The sequence below is a fragment of the Aphelocoma coerulescens genome, chromosome 4 (assembly GCF_041296385.1).
Source record: "Aphelocoma coerulescens isolate FSJ_1873_10779 chromosome 4, UR_Acoe_1.0, whole genome shotgun sequence".
NCBI lineage: Eukaryota > Metazoa > Chordata > Aves > Passeriformes > Corvidae > Aphelocoma > Aphelocoma coerulescens.
This window is the reverse complement of record NC_091017.1, coordinates 25861792-25878226: the sequence shown is the minus strand read 5'-3', so window position 1 is coordinate 25878226 and position 16435 is coordinate 25861792.

Here is a 16435-nt window from a genome sequence, read left to right as displayed (position 1 = left end):
AGTGATGGGGAGAGAGCAGGCCTCTGCAAATCCTGATGCTGGAAAAGTGAAAAACACCAAAACAGGGAAGGTGTTTGGGCCCTTCATGATAAGGGGCACGGCAGACAACCAACTCATCAGAAGGCTGGGAAACATCTCTCAAAGGGACTGACTTGTGCTGAGTGTGTATCAAGTAAAAGAGGTGAGTTTAGTGGAGAGCGGAAATAAGAGCCTGAGATCCTCTTAACCCCTGAAATTACAAAACTTGTAGTAAAGGGAGACATATGAACTTCCATGCTTGTTAAAAATCACAAGGGAATTAATGTTGGTATGAAGGAGAGAAGACAGATTTGCTTGAAGGATATCTGTAAAGCACAGAAAGGATTTGAAAGAATATTTGGGGCACTTCTGCAGGGCTGGAGGTGCTGGAATTGGCTTTAATGGGAAGTGATGAACTGTCTGCAGAGAGAGCTCAGTATTTAAAGAAGTTACATGCAATGGATCAGGTAGATGAAAAAGAAATGAAAAATCAATTCAGGTTGTCTGGCTCAACAGCTCCACTGTAATACATGTCTAAAAGAGCCACTACAGTTTTTCTAGCCACTAGTATGGCAAAAAAAGCCCCAAAAGTTAAAGTTGGTTCTCCACTGTGAGTTTCGTCTGTATGAGAATACCAGGAAAATGGATCTATATTTGTAAAAGTCTTTTCACTAAAGTTTGGTTAAATCCTCTGTGGACAGTCCTATTTAAATTTTGTGTTCTTCAGCTTCTGTGTCCTAATTTGCTAAAGCAGTAAATGACATCCACTTCACTGTGGAATGAACATGCCCACAGAAATGATATTGAACTGGATCTGCTTACAAATTAGTTCAGCTCGTGAGTTACTTGTTGAACAAGTTTGTAGGTCGAGTATATAATTCTGATCTACATGTTACAATCCAAGACTAAAGAACGTATTTGGGTGGCAAAGACTTTGGGGTATCATTAATCACTGCCAGCAAAGTGTGCAGGGCTCAGTTTTGCCAGGAGAAAGTGTTTTCAGCACTGCTTATCTCAGGCTCAACTTGGGAAAGCAAGTCACTGTTTTCAAGCACAGAAAAGTTTCCCTGGGCTCTTCCCAGAGTCTAACCCTGCTCAGTAAAAAGCTTTGCAATATTTTGGGAGTGACCAGTTGCAGCATGCTGGGATTTTGGACCCAGCTCTAAACAAGACAAGTGGGCACTGAAGGAAAAGAACCAACCAAACAAAAAACCCCATGTGGCACAGTCTATTGACTATTGGCTTTCTACCCTAAGATGCTGTATCAAGTAACTTATCTGACTCACAGACAGAAAAATGCTTTTGTCATTATTTACAGGGAAAAGGTCTAGAAATGAGAAAAACAACATAGAAAAGTTGAAAATAATTATTTCTAAAAGGTAAATGCTGAAGAGGTAGGCATGAAATGCTTTTCAAGCACAAGCAGCTTATTAGCCTTCTAAGTACTTACATTTTATTCTCACACGTTTGGCCGAGGGCCTCATGTTGGCTGCTTGTGAATGGGCCAGTCTTCTGGGGTTTATTCTGCTTATTGGATCACAGGAATGATTCTGATCCTTGACACTCCATTGTTTGTGGACAGAATTATTTCACAGGCACTGCTCAGAAAGTTGTTTAAATGAAAAATATTCCTTGGCCTGTTTGTTGTGGGAAAGTTGTATGGCCTGCCAGCAAGGCTGTTGCAAGGGAAAGCAGTAGCCCTGTCAGGATACTTCACCTTCCATAAGCCCCAAAGGCACCTGTGGTTTTGGAATGACTCCACCCCACTGAAGAGGGGTGAACCATTTCACTGCATACCAGTGCACAGTAGACTTAGAGAAAGGCATAAAGCACATCAGTCTCACTGGCTCGGGACAGGGAGGCCATTGGCAGCATCTGTGACACTCCTTGGTTGTCAGCAGCCAGCAGATATGGCTTTTCTGCAGTGCCCTGTGGTGACAGCACTGCCTTCACAGCCGTCCCCTCAATTTCTGGGCAGAGTGCTGGCTATTGATTTGCTGTTGGATTTCTGCAGTGCTCCTGGGAGCTCACTCACCAGCGCTGAGTGAGCCTGGCCTCAATGCTGTGCCCCGGCATGCTGGGCATCTCCAGCACGCTGCCTGCAGCAAAGCACTCTCCTCAGGACGCTTTGAACATACATCTCAGGACCTCTCTGGCACCATTAATTACGGCCCTCAATTTTTTCCAATTAGAACCCTATATGTAATAAAATAAAAGAGCTTAAAGATTGCTCTATTGATTTCCAGTTGAGGCAGCTTTCCGTTTATAGACAATCTATAAAACACAGACTTTAATTAACCCTGGTGAGTGCAGCTGACATGAAATGTCAATACCCTCAAAATTTTCAGCATAGACAGCTGAAGGATCTTCTCAGCTCCCTCACATCCACTCTGCATGTTCCCTGGGTGGAGAGCCACAGTAGAGGCACTTCCCTATCAGGCTGCACTGGAACAAGGACAGAAACCTCTCTGCTACCACAAACATGTTTATTGCTGGCTGTGCTGGCCGTGCCTGTGGATGTGCCTCTGTCTTTGCTTCATCTTGAGGGCTGGACAAGACCTTAAAGGTCCCTTCCAACCCAAATCATTCTGTGATCTTCTCCCCCCATGGCTTTGCAGGTAGGCAAGACAAAGACCCACAAGTAGCCTGGTGGTGGCCTACAAGGGACACCCAGCAGGTCCTGCTGGGTCCTGGGGACCCTGTGCCATGGTGGGCAGCTCTGGGGCTGTTCTTCAGGCATCCACAGGTAACCCCTTCGTTCCGCGGCTGTCACATTGTGGCCGCTGCGCTGTGCTGGGCCTGTTCCCTGGAACAATATCCTGTAATTTAAAGGTGTTAAGCTGCATAGAGCTTAGTCTGTTATTTGAGGTCAAAGCTACTGAGGTGCCTCAATAGGGTAGCCTCATCAAGAGTTCTGATGCACTTCAGGACCTGCGTGGGTGGCAAAATTCCAAAGAGAGGAGCAGCAATCAGGACCTCTGGCTGGTCAAGAGTGAAACACAAACCTGCCTGTGGGAAACTGCCTCACTGCCTTGCATGGAGGGGCTTCTGTAGCAGCAATGTCAGCTTTTGGGGCCACATCATGGCACTCAAAGGAGCAGCACTAAACAGTGCAGCTACAGAACTCAATACCACAAAAAACCACGCTAAATAAAACTGGGAAGAAAGGTAGTGCTATGTGGGCAAGGAGCATTTCATCGGTTTCCATCTCTGCTTTCCACAGAGCATTTATTTTCTCCAGATTTGGTGCTTTCTGATAGAAAAGCAACTGTGTTACTGTGTTCTTTATTATTATTAACAACTTTCACCTTTCTCATGTCATCAGTAGGACACTTCCCTGGTCAGGGCTGCTGTTTTTCTAATGAATGTGGCTCATTTGTCTGTTTCCCTCCCTCCCCGCTCTGCTTTTTGTCTGCTTGCTCTTTGGGTAGTAATTTGATGTATTGAGCTCTCACCACCTCCGCTGCCCCCGGGGCTGAAGTTCTGACAATGCTAAACAGTTAAAATGCAATGCAATTAGAGGCAGTACAGAACAGCAGAGAATAAGCCAGCAAAAATTCAGTCGTGCATAACGCTGTGGAGACTGTGTGGCTGTCAGTCTCCAACTCCAGGAGATAATTTGGGCTTTTTAAGAAGCAATAATTGAGCCTTTTGCATATGCTGCGGTTATGAACTAGTCAAAAGTCTGTTTGCTCTGCACCCTGGAGTACCAGATGGATTGGATTGTCCCTGCAGGTCTTCGGGGGCTGCCAGCTTCATACTTCAAGACTTTTCTAGCTCCTGTACTTGTAAGTTGTTCTTCTGACAACTCTTATGCATACAAGCACCTTGTCTGAATTTAGCTGGCAAAGTGAGGAAGGAAGGGTGAGGAAGAGCATACCAAACTAAATCCACATAGCTTGGGGAGTTCAGAGCCAGAGCTGAACTCTGCTGCCACATCATCCAAAGAAAAGCTGCATGTGAGAGAGAAAACCACCTCAGACCTTCAGCCCTCAGAGTATGGTAAGTGCTGTGTGCTGCAGGTCAGGCTGCAGCTGTCCCATGCCAGCCAAGCTGGTCACACTCGGAATCTTTCAGTCCTATTTTCACAAATCCCACGTGCGCATTTCCAAAGAAGACTCGGTACTAGGAAGCTCAACAAAGAGCTGCTACTAGAAAAAAAGTAATCGGAGGGAGACTTTTCCCTTGGGATTTAGCAGCTGACCTCAGTGGAGCACGCACCTGATGGAAAGAGCAGAGAGCAGCAGCTGCTCTGCTGACAATCGGGGATGATTGGAGTTGCAGGTGAAATCCCGAAGGTGAGTTACAGAAATGTCTAAATGCCCCCCCCCCACCCCCCCTCAGTCAGAGCCCCTGCTTATGGAATGGGGAGCAGGAGGCAGGATGGGAGGAAAAGCACCTACTGGGTACAAACCCCTTATCAGCCCCAGGCTTGCTGGGCTTGCTTACCACACTCTCCCTAGGTCGCTTCCTCACATCCCCAAACCTGTGGGCATTCGTTGCAGAGAGGGATAGAAAAGACTTAATCCTACTGCACTATAGTTTTAGTTCTGCTCAGTGCTCGGCATGAAGGGCCTGGCCTAAACCTCTGGAAGATGGAGATCAAAGGGGCCAGGATATGAACCAGATTGCACTTTCATGCTGCTTAAGCCAGGTGCTTTTAGGAGCCATGGCAAGCTGTCACAAACCTGTGCCAGACTGTGCATGGCCAAGGGGCTGGGAGAGACACCAGGGGCCCACTCCACAGGGAAGCTGGCCCTGAGGCACTTGTGTTCCCCATCACCCCAATAATTTCTTTCAGGTGCCACTACTGTGTATTAACTGGGAAGATTTTGCCTCCCATCTCACCCTCCCTCTCTCCCAGGTAGGTTTCTTATTGTTGGGTCTGCTTTGCACCCTCCTAAATGCTTCTCTTGGCAGAGGATGGAGGCTTTGGGGCATCTTCCATCCTCCAAAAACCTGGACATATTTGGGTCCCCTTCAGTTGCCCAAGCTTGGCTGCCAGCTTAGGAGCAGGAAGGCTGAGCAGTGGGAGGAGGGGTTTGCTGGGGGTCTGTGCAGTAGTTCAGTACATTTCAGTTCCTAGTGCTTGGCACGGGATGATGATGGGTCTCAGTGAGGGGGAAAATTGTTACTGTCCTGTTGCCGTGTTCCTTCCCTTTGGAGAGGTGCTGCTTTCATCTGCTCCCTCAGGCAGGCCTCTTCTAAAAAACCACAGTGTTACAAAGGACAAAACATCCACCCCTCTCCAGGCTGTGCCTGCTGCCCTCACACAGCCATGAAGGTGTCTGCACACTGAGAAGAGCCCCCTCCACACGGCCAGCATCAAGCTCTTTACCTAAAAACATACGGTTCAAAACTCCATTTTAAGATTGGTGTTCAAGGTGGGTACCCAACTCCCTGTTCCCAGTGCCCAGCTTCAAAACCTGTACATGATGCAATCCAGAGTGATGCTTGCCCCTTCAAACAGTTCCTCACAGCTCATAATTTTTAGACTTCTTTTAGACAGCATTTTAGCGGTTCTTTGAAACTTTGCTGGCCTGAAGCAGTAGCATGCACAGGACCGCAACACAGTGAAGGTGATGGAAGAATGTGGAATGAGAAGCATAAACAGGAGTTGGGCAGGTGGGGAGGGGCCAGCCTGCTGCTTCATGCAATGTCTTGAGAGCAAAGGTAAGGGGTGGCTTTTGATAAATGAAGAATGCCAATATGCTGCATCTCTGCTTTCTGGGCTTTCAAAGCTCCAAAAAAAACCAATTCTCCTGTGCCTACAGATCAATAATGGAATGAGCTGTTTGGGGATTGTCCCCTTGGTGAGGTGTGCCCCACATATTCCTTGGAGGAACTTCCACAGAAGTCATCCCTGTGCCATCTGTAGTCTGGAAAACACATCCCAGCCTTCCTCCACGTGGCTTTGTTAAATACTGCCCTCTTCAACACAGCAGGGCTGGGTCAGCTGTGATGGTGCTTTGTGCACACACTCAGTTTTCTACCTCCACACAGGTCATAAATTAAAGTATAAGGAGGAGGAATCCTGACACTGAAAAAGTCAGTGGGGTCCTGAATCCCTGGGGCAAGCGGGTGTGAATTTATGTACCTGTGCATCGTCTTGGGGAATGAAATTAAAGTGTGTCGCCCTCTATTTTCCTGGAGTGCACCAGGTGATCTGATAAGATTGTAGCTGTCTCTGAGGGACTGCAAGGCAGATGCGTGGGTCTGATGGGGAGATAAAGAGCCTTGCTTTCTTGCACTTGGAAAAAACTTGTCTGAAAAAACTGCAGCTTTCTGAGCCTTGCCATTGATTGCAGAGTGGAGGTGACTTCTAGATCCAGAAATGCTTGGTTTAAAATATTCCAGACTTTTTTTATTTCCCTCCTCATTAAATGAGGACACCTAATGTGCTGGTTTACTGTACCAGTTTTAGGAACAGAATCATTAGGATTCAGCTGCAGCACAAAGACAATGCACTAACTTCAGCTGAGCCTCAGTCATTAGGCACATATGGTTTCTATTTTCCATAGCTGTGTCTGACATATTAAATTAGTTATTTTGCCCCTGTGTGTTGGAAGCAGCAGGAATTAGTGTAGAGTTTAAACAACATACCTGGTAGAGCGAAATAAGGAAAAGTTAATGACCACAAGTACTGAAGAATTTTAAGTATTCAAGGTTGTGTTCAGGGAAGAAGAAACCCTACTATGGATCAAATAATCTCATGGCTTTCAGAGAACTCTTTCCAATAGAGCACATGAGTATTTAGAGTCTGTGTTTTGTAAGAGAAAATGAGTGACCTTATTCTCACGTTACCAAGGGAAAAAACAAGACTGAAAGTTCATCACGTTGCCAAGGCATGACAGGTGCCTGTGGTGGGGACAGGGACAGCTGCCATCCAAAGGTGACTCCTGTTTTGCTGTGCAGGTTTCATGTCCAGGGAAACACCTTTCAAGCCTGAAGTCCTGCAAGTGAAATAGAAACCAAGGGAAGCTGCAAGGGCCAGTCATCCAGGCTAATAGTGGGATAATGTTAACCCACCCTGTTTTATTTTTGTTTTTTTTAATTTAAATGTAATTTAACTTTTTAATTGTTCACCCCTCCATGTTTTTGTGGCTTACCTGAAGCTACATGACAGCAGGTGCCTTACCAGAAATATTTGGCAATCAAACTTGTTACATCAGCCCCCAAACTGCCTCTTGCCACCTCAGAGCATCAATGCCCCAACCACCACTCCCATGCCATTTGCTTTCATCTCCCACATTAATCAAAATTGGTTTTAGCTAAGCTGACTTGCAATCTCCAGCACACCATAGCAAATTGCTAGAGAAATACTGAAAACTTCTGGGGCAGGTGTAAAACAAGCAAACAAAATCAAAGCAGTGGTTTGGATCTGTTGGAAGAAGTAAATGCTCAGCACACAACCTATGAAATCTATAAACTTGCAATAGAGAACTAAAGAATTCTATCCTAAAAATACCTGTTAAAAAGTTCATTTACAAAAGGAAGCAGAGCTTTTTGTATTGGACAACTTGCAGCACATGTCTCTCTTTTAATCCAGAGAGACTAGAAATGTCAGTGTAACAAAGTAACCATCTTTTTCTTTTCTTCCTCCTCAAGCAGCAAGAAATTTGGTGTTCTGATTGCAAATGCCCTTAGATGAACCCTGGGTGCCCCACTTGCAGTGGTGGTGGGTAGGTAGCAAAGCCTGTGGTGGTTTATTTTTCCTTGGGGTTTCCGTCCCCTGGAAGTGAAAAGTCTGCTTATAAACTGAAGAATTTTTCAAGGGGAAATGCAAGAGGAGCCCTTGTGCAGGGCTGCCATGCAGGGAAGGATATTGCAGCAGCAGCAGCAGCCCCTGAGCTGTGAAGTACCATGGCCAGCTGGTAGATGGAGATGTTCACCAGCCCTGAAACCAGAGCTTGGGAAGTGTAGGTCTCACTTAGCCCTGCAGATAGTTAAAGAGCTGTGCCTTCAGCATGATGCTTTCTCCCAAATATATGGACAGGTACATGCCATTGGCACTTGCTGGCCATGTCCCATGTAACTCCCTGTGATGAATGGGGCCACTTGCTGCCAGCCCACATCAGCACCCTGGGTCTAGGAGCTGCTACTGGCTCCTTGTCCCCCCTGGAGACAATTTGCTTTTGCAGTGGGAAAGGTAAATGGTAATGGATGAAGATGATGATGATAGTGATGGTGACGCTGATGGTGGTTGCTTTATTTCTTTACCTCACTACTTACTTCTGTCTTCTGTTTTGCAGGCTAAGTGTGGAACACAGCAGTCTACACATCCATGTTCTTGTGATTGCCCTGAAGCTTACAGGCTTTTTAGAAGGGCAAAGAGCTTCAGAGAAGCTGGCAGTGCTCCTGTCATCAGCTGGCAGTTATCAATGGGATGCTAACCACAACATAATGGAGCAGCTTGGACCATAGAAAAGCTGTCTGGATACCTATTCTCAAAGAAAACTGTTTTCTTTGCATGCGTGCACAACCTGCTGTTCTTTCAATCTTCAGAACACCGAAATCATGACATTTTCACCAAAACATCCACCAGAGTCTGTCCTTAGAAATACAAGGCCTCACACCCCAGCAGGGCCTGTTTCTTTCTCCCCATACAACACACACTGGCCACAAGGACTACAAAGCTTATGTCTTTAGCACATTTCCCCCAAACCAATGACTACAGTGGGATGAAAAGAACGAGCTTCTGACTGCTCAAACCAAGAGCCTTATTTCCACCTGTTAAACAACATCTCTGTGTCAGCAGAGTCCAGCATAGAGGAGGAGACAGACTATATTTAAATCAATCATTTCTCATTGAATTAAATGAAACTATATACAGGAATAACTATATACATGAAGAAACAAGTCTCGACATCGCCTCTTCTCCAGGATCCATCTGAGTCTGTTCTGAGCAGCAGAAGTACTCATAGATAAATGGGATGATACAGTCCTGGACTGAGGTCCACCCTGCAGGTTGGGCACATGTCAGCATTCTCCAGGGCAATAGGGAGGCACCGACTACAGAAAACATGGCCACAAAGAGTTGACACAAGCTGTCGTTCACTTTGCACAATCTGGAAGAAAGAAAACCACAACATGTATTGGGAGGAAAGAATTTGAGTTTGCTGCTCCATTGGCACCAGGCAAATGAGACTTTAGAGCACCTGCAATCAGAATAATGAGGGACCCACAGATTGCCAGTGCCATCTTGGCCAAGGCTTCTCCCTGTACGTTCACCACCAAGAAGGGACTTGTGGAGCTTCACAGCAAGGGCTCTGCTTCCAGCAGCTGCCCGCAGCATCCCACATCAGCCCACCGACTTGAGCAGCTCCCCTTCTGTCCCCTTCCCCCTCCCACAAAGCAGAAAAGATGACACTGTGTGGATCCTCACCTCTGAGTAAGTATCCATGCAAATTGGACACTTGATAACAACTCCTCTCTGGGCACTAGAGGGAACAGAACGAGAAAGAACATGCAGCTGTTAATATCACCACACTGCAGTGCTTATTGAGACATAAAAGCTCACATAATCCTGCAACTGCACTGACCAGCCATGACACATTTCCTTTGAAAAACCCTGCTGCCTTTAACTCTCTTTGCTGCACATGATGAGCAGTTAGGGTCTCCCTGCCCTGACAGAAAGAGTGTCCTGGTCTTTCACCAGGAGAAAGGTGCAGCCAGTCATTCTGCTCTGGGATTTGAAGTAACAGCAGTCTCTAGCAGTTTATGTATGGCAGCTTTGACTTCCACCAGGTCATCAATAACAGCTTTGGAACTACAGCATCCAGCTTTCCGCTGGGAACTATTCACCCCAGAATATTCATTCCAGGACCCAGGTCTAACGCTACAGAGTAACACGGCTCTGGCCAGCTCCAGCCCCAGGAAGGAGCCCTTGGTCCATGTTAAATGCTGCAGCACTGAGCTCTTTCAGCCTTACCTAAACAGAGCAGGAAGGCTCATTCAGTAACAGAGAAGCTTGAGACTGAAGGAACAAAGTATTCCTTTTTTATATTAATCAAGTGGTGGGATTTGTTCACCGACAGACTAAACAACCAAAACTTAAACATCTACAAATTCAATAGCAAAATGCATTATGGTTTAGAATAGAAGAAGCCCTTGAGGTGGCATATTTAAGACCTGACACCTAAAAGTTCCATACTCAAGTGCTCTCCTACGTTGCCTTGCCAAAAGGCTCAAAGCACACCAGCTTCATTAAAACCTGTGTCTTTCCCCCCCACCCCAAAGAAACACTTCAGAAAACCTTATACCATCATTCTCATCTCCTTTGTCTCCCCTAGTGACATGGACACCTGATTTAATTTCACCAGTCTAATGCACTGCACCTTTCTTATCCTAATGGAGTTCTCCTACAGCAGGACTTTCCTGTTTCCCCCTGCAGAATGGGGCTTTTACTGTGCAGGCACCCAGCTTGGGCTGCAAGATCCCCATCACACATGCAAACAAATCAGGCCTTGTGACAGCCAGGACTGGCCATAAAAGCATGACCTCCACAACCGCCTTTGTGCAAGCCTGCCCTGGGAAGAAGGGCTCCAGCTCCAGGAGAGAGGCAGCCAGCTGATGCCACGTGTGAAAAAGCAGGGAATTTCTGCTGGAATTTGCCCAGCTGCTGCCTGCCGGTCCCATGATGCCAAGCCTCATCGATAACAATGGAATTATTTCCATATCTAACAGCGCTACTAGAGCTGGTCAGAAAAAGTAAATGCAATACATTATGAGCTGTGACCAATCCCCCTTCCTTGCCATACCCCCGCACTCGTCTCTAAGGTTGTGTGCAAAGTTGTACATCTGCCTTGGGCTGCCCTTTTCTCCCAAAATGCAAAAGGTCTCATTTACTCATCATGCAACACGGGAGAAGGAGGGAAATAACTAGAGTAAGGGAAGGCTTCCCAGATAAACCAGGCACAGCAGTATAACTCAGTCCTGTACAGAAAAGGAAAAAAGGCACAGAATTCCGTGTTTGGTAGGGCATGAGCCATACGTACTCTGAACTTGCAGTGGCCTCCTCCTCTGCTCCCTCTTCTGCAGGGGCTGCATCAGCCACAGGTGCATCATTAGCTCCTGTTCTATCAGCAGAGCCATCCACCTGCCCGTGGCTGTTCAGTGCGACATTTACCCTTTGCTGTTCATGCCCTGTAATTTAATTTTCGGAAGTTATATGTCATGCAAAATGTAGAATATGTAAAAGATTTCTTAAGGAAGGATACTGTTTGTATAGATATATTGGATCTTTGTATACTTTCAAGCCAAATCAACTAGAAGGGAGATTTAATCCATGAAATAGACAGCAACTAAGAGGCAAGCTCTAAGTGATTCCATGGGTTGGAAAAACAAATTCCTTGTTGGTAGAGGTGCCTTGTAAAGGTTCAGGGCTTGTCATGCTTCAAGGAGCTCACACCTAGGGGAAGGTTAACAAAGCTTGCCGAAAAGGATGCCCACTGAGAGTGGACACAAAGAATGCAGAATTGCTGCGCCAAAAGGACACCTGGCACAGCTCCCGAGACAAGGGAGAAACTGAAGAAAGCAAAAATCCCAGCTGTCCTGCAATCAGCTCTGGCCGGGAAAACTAATTCTGGCAGGGGGAGATTGCAACCACCGACTCATGGAGCAGCAACTCAAGAAACTCCCCAGCCCAAAAGAAGAGAGAGACTGAGCATGCGGACTAATTACCAGGAGAAGTGAGACAATCATTAACCAGGAGAAGACAGAATACTAACTAATAAGATAACCATGTAACTTGTAACCAATAATACTCATTCCTTTGTTTGCTAAAATTTATAAATAATGAAAAGTTTTGATAGTGGGTGTGCCTGACTTGTGAAATACCACTGAGCACCCAGACTTGTGCAAGGCTGGAATAAACAATCACTGTCTGTCTCAAGTGTATAATTATTGACCTGTTGCACCCCAGTAACAAATTCAACTTTTGTGGACAACGTACTGACCAAGTTAAAGGGAGATCAATTTTTAATGGCCTGGTCAGATACACCCAAAGGGTCACAAAATGCTGTTTGCCTTTTACCCCTCAGAAACCACAGGCAGCAATGACCTCTGCAACTCCAGTGTCCGTGTAACACTAATCAATCACTAATCAATTAAAACTGCAGAAAGAGCCAGCAAATTAAAGTTCCTTCTGCATAAGTCTTCCGCTACAACTTTTACTGCAGGGATTTTCTGCCATGACTGATAGAGGCCATCACACACACATTGGATCCATTCTCTAAGACACTGGCCAGAGGCTTTAGCCCTGGCCGTTGCCGTTTGCTAAAAGTAGTTTCAATCCCTGCTGCTCGAGTTGCTTGGAAAAGAACAACAAAAATACCTATAACACTTTAGATAAAATCCATTTTCAACTGTAAAACTTCAACTCACCTTGAAGAAGCTTCCATCGATGCATAAGGGAAGGGAGAGAAAAGAAGATACAATTAGGCTTTGGTGCGCACCCCCGTGCTGCAGGCAAACCTCAGCTCAGCAAGCAGCTATAGCACAGGAGGTGAGGAAGGGTGGCGTATCGCCCTCTAACTTTGGTTAAGAACATTCAAAGCAGTAGCACAAAGAGCTGCTGCCCTGAGAACAAATAAGTGGGTGCCACTGATTCTGCTCTCGCTGCTGCAACGGGGTAGAAATGGAGGCACTTAGGAACTACCTGAACACAGTACTCCCTGCTCCCCTGTATCAGTCCCTACTTGGATTGGGGCTGGAGCTGTTCCCTTCCCTCTTTCTCCCCAAACTGGCTAATTCTGCTATGATAACCCTAAACACTTCATATTGGAATATCAGCAGCTGAAGAATGGAAACCACAGAAGGGATTTGGGACTAAAGAATTCCATCAGTCAATGCTAGAACTACAAGGAACACACAGATCTGCCGGTGCCATCCTGACAAGGGCTTCTCCCTCTAGGGATACCACCAAGAAGGGACGTGGAGGGACGTGCAAGTTGGAGCTTCAGAGCAAGGGCTGAGCTTCCAGCCAGCTGCCCACAGCATCCCACCTAAGACAACTGAGTTGTGCAGCTCCCCTTCTCTCCCCTCCCTTCCCACAAATCTGAAAAGACAACAACATGTGGATCCTCACCTCTGCGTTGTCATCCTCCCTAGTTGGAGTGCTAACAAGACCTCCTGGCGGTTCACTAGAGGGAGCAGAACCAGAAGAACATGCAGCCGTCAATTTCACAGTGCACAGAGGGTTACCAAGACATAAAATTGCAGAAATCAGAACATCCCCTTAGTCTCAGTTAGCAACATCCCAGCCCAGAAACACAGCCCGTGCAAGAGCTTTTATGTACTGCAAGCATTTCAGTCTGTCGCTATCCATAATGTAAGAAACATTCAAGAATGACTTCCTGAATGGAGAAGGAAGGTTTCTCCTGGATTTTGCTGGGTTTAGGGCTTTCTTTTCCATTACTTCTCTTCCAGACAGACCACTATGTTCAAGTCAGAATTCTTCAAGCAGAATCAAGCAAAACCCAAAAGATTGGCAAAATCCTGTGTCAACTGTATATCAGAAATTATGGATGCTGAGAAAGGCTAGCAGAGAAATTTTTCAAGCTTTTTACACCCTCTTGTGAAAGTCTCTGTTCTCACGCAAACTAGCTGAGAAACCGTTTGCTATTTTGTAAATTATTTTTGCAGGTGCAGGTTGTTGGGGAATACTGTGGATATTGTTATGGCTCATTGAGGATAGTATTTTGAGAATGGGTGTTGTAGCATTCAGCCAATCATTCTAGGAGGTGGATGGTCAAAGGACCAATGACCTCCAGCCACTCTTTTGGACCAAAGTGTATAAGCTGGTCTGTAAACGAATAAAGGAAGCTATTCTTCCCTGGAATTATGTCGTGATTCTTGCCACCGTCCCTGAGGACAACAGCGACAAGAAATTAGCCTTTGGAGAGACACTTTATCTGTCACTTACAATTCAGTATTTCTTGGCTCCAGAAAAAGGAATCTTGGCAGAGGTTCGGATGAAGTATCTGATGAGATGGAGCCGAGCGAGTACTGCTGGCTCCGTTCCCAGTCCTGTAGTGGGGTGAAAATGGAGACAGATTAGGATCTGCTTGAAGCCACTCCGTCCTGCTTCCCTGTTTCAGATCCCTGACTGGATTTGGGCTAGAACCTTTTCTTTCCCTCGTTAGCCCCCAAAAAGGCAACTTCTGCAGTCATAGCCCTAAACACTTCATGTTAGATGAACAGTTCCTGAGGAACGCAAACCACAACTAAAGGAATTTGGGGCAAAGAATTGCAGATAGCTGCTCTATTGGCACCAGGCAAACAGAACTTGGAATATGTGCAGTCTGTCAGTCAATGCTAGAACTACAAGGAACACACAGATCTGCCGGTGCCATCCTGACAAGGGCTTCTCCCTCTAGGGATACCACCAAGAAGGGACGTGGAGGGACGTGCAAGTTGGAGCTTCAGAGCAAGGGCTGTGCTTCCAGCCAGCTGCCCACAGCATCCCACCTATGACAACTGAGTTGTGCAGCTCCCCTTCTCTCCCCTCCCTTCCCACAAATCTGAAAAGACAACAACATGTGGATCCTCACCTCTGCGTTGTCATCCTCCCTAGTTGGAGTGCTAACAAGACCTCCTGGCGGTTCACTAGAGGGAGCAGAACCAGAAGAACATGCAGCCGTCAATTTCACAGTGCACAGAGGGTTACCAAGACATAAAATTGCAGAAATCAGAACATCCCCTTAGTCTCAGTTAGCAACATCCCAGCCCAGAAACACAGCCCGTGCAAGAGCTTTAATGTACTGCAAGCATTTCAGTCTGTCGCTATCCATAATGTAAGAAACATTCAAGAATGACTTCCTGAATGGAGAAGGAAGGTTTCTCCTGGATTTTGCTGGGTTTAGGGCTTTCTTTTCCATTACTTCTCTTCCAGACAGACCACTATGTTCAAGTCAGAATTCTTCAAGCAGAATCAAGCAAAACCCAAAAGATTGGCAAAATCCTGTGTCAACTGTATATCAGAAATTATGGATGCTGAGAAAGGCTAGCAGAGATATTTTCTGAGCTTTTTGCACCCTCTTGTGAAAGTCTCTGTTCTCACGCAAACTAGCTGAGAAACCGTTTGCTATTTTGTAAATTATTTTTGCAGGTGCAGGTTGTTGGGGAATACTGTGGATATTGTTATGGCTCATTGAGAATAGTATTTTGAGAATGGGTGTTGTAGCATTCAGCCAATCATTCTAGGAGGTGGATGGTCAAAGGACCAATGACCTCCAGCCACTCTTTTGGACCAAAGTATATGAGCTGGTCTGTAAACAAATAAAGGAAGCTATTCTTCCCTGGAATTATGTCGTGATTCTTGCCGCCGTCCCTGAGGACAACAGCGACAAGAAATTAGCCTTTGCAGAGACACTTTATCTGTCACTTACAATTCAGTATTTCTTGGCTCCAGAAAAAGGAATCTTGGCAGAGGTTCAGACGAAGTATCTGATGAGATGGAGCCGAGCGAGTACTGCTGGCTCCGTTCCCAGTCCTGTAGTGGGGTGAAAATGGAGACAGATTAGGATCTGCTTGAAGCCACTCCGTCCTGCTTCCCTGTTTCAGATCCCTGACTGGATTTGGGCTAGAACCTTTTCTTTCCCTCGTTAGCCCCCAAAAAGGCAACTTCTGCAGTCATAGCCCTAAACACTTCATGTTAGATGAACAGTTCCTGAGGAACGCAAACCACAACTAAAGGAATTTGGGGCAAAGAATTGCAGATAGCTGCTCTATTGGCACCAGGCAAACAGAACTTGGAATATGTGCAGTCTGTCAGTCAATGCTAGAACTACAAGGAACACACAGATCTGCCGGTGCCATCCTGACAAGGGCTTCTCCCTCTAGGGATACCACCAAGAAGGGACGTGGAGGGACGTGCAAGTTGGAGCTTCAGAGCAAGGGCTGTGCTTCCAGCCAGCTGCCCACAGCATCCCACCTATGACAACTGAGTTGTGCAGCTCCCCTTCTCTCCCCTCCCTTCCCACAAATCTGAAAAGACAACAACATGTGGATCCTCACCTCTGCGTTGTCATCCTCCCTAGTTGGAGTGCTAACAAGACCTCCTGGCGGTTCACTAGAGGGAGCAGAACCAGAAGAACATGCAGCCGTCAATTTCACAGTGCACAGAGGGTTACCAAGACATAAAATTGCAGAAATCAGAACATCCCCTTAGTCTCAGTTAGCAACATCCCAGCCCAGAAACACAGCCCGTGCAAGAGCTTTAATGTACTGCAAGCATTTCAGTCTGTCGCTATCCATAATGTAAGAAACATTCAAGAATGACTTCCTGAATGGAGAAGGAAGGTTTCTCCTGGATTTTGCTGGGTTTAGGGCTTTCTTTTCCATTACTTCTCTTCCAGACAGACCACTATGTTCAAGTCAGAATTCTTCAAGCAGAATCAAGCAAAACCCAAAAGAT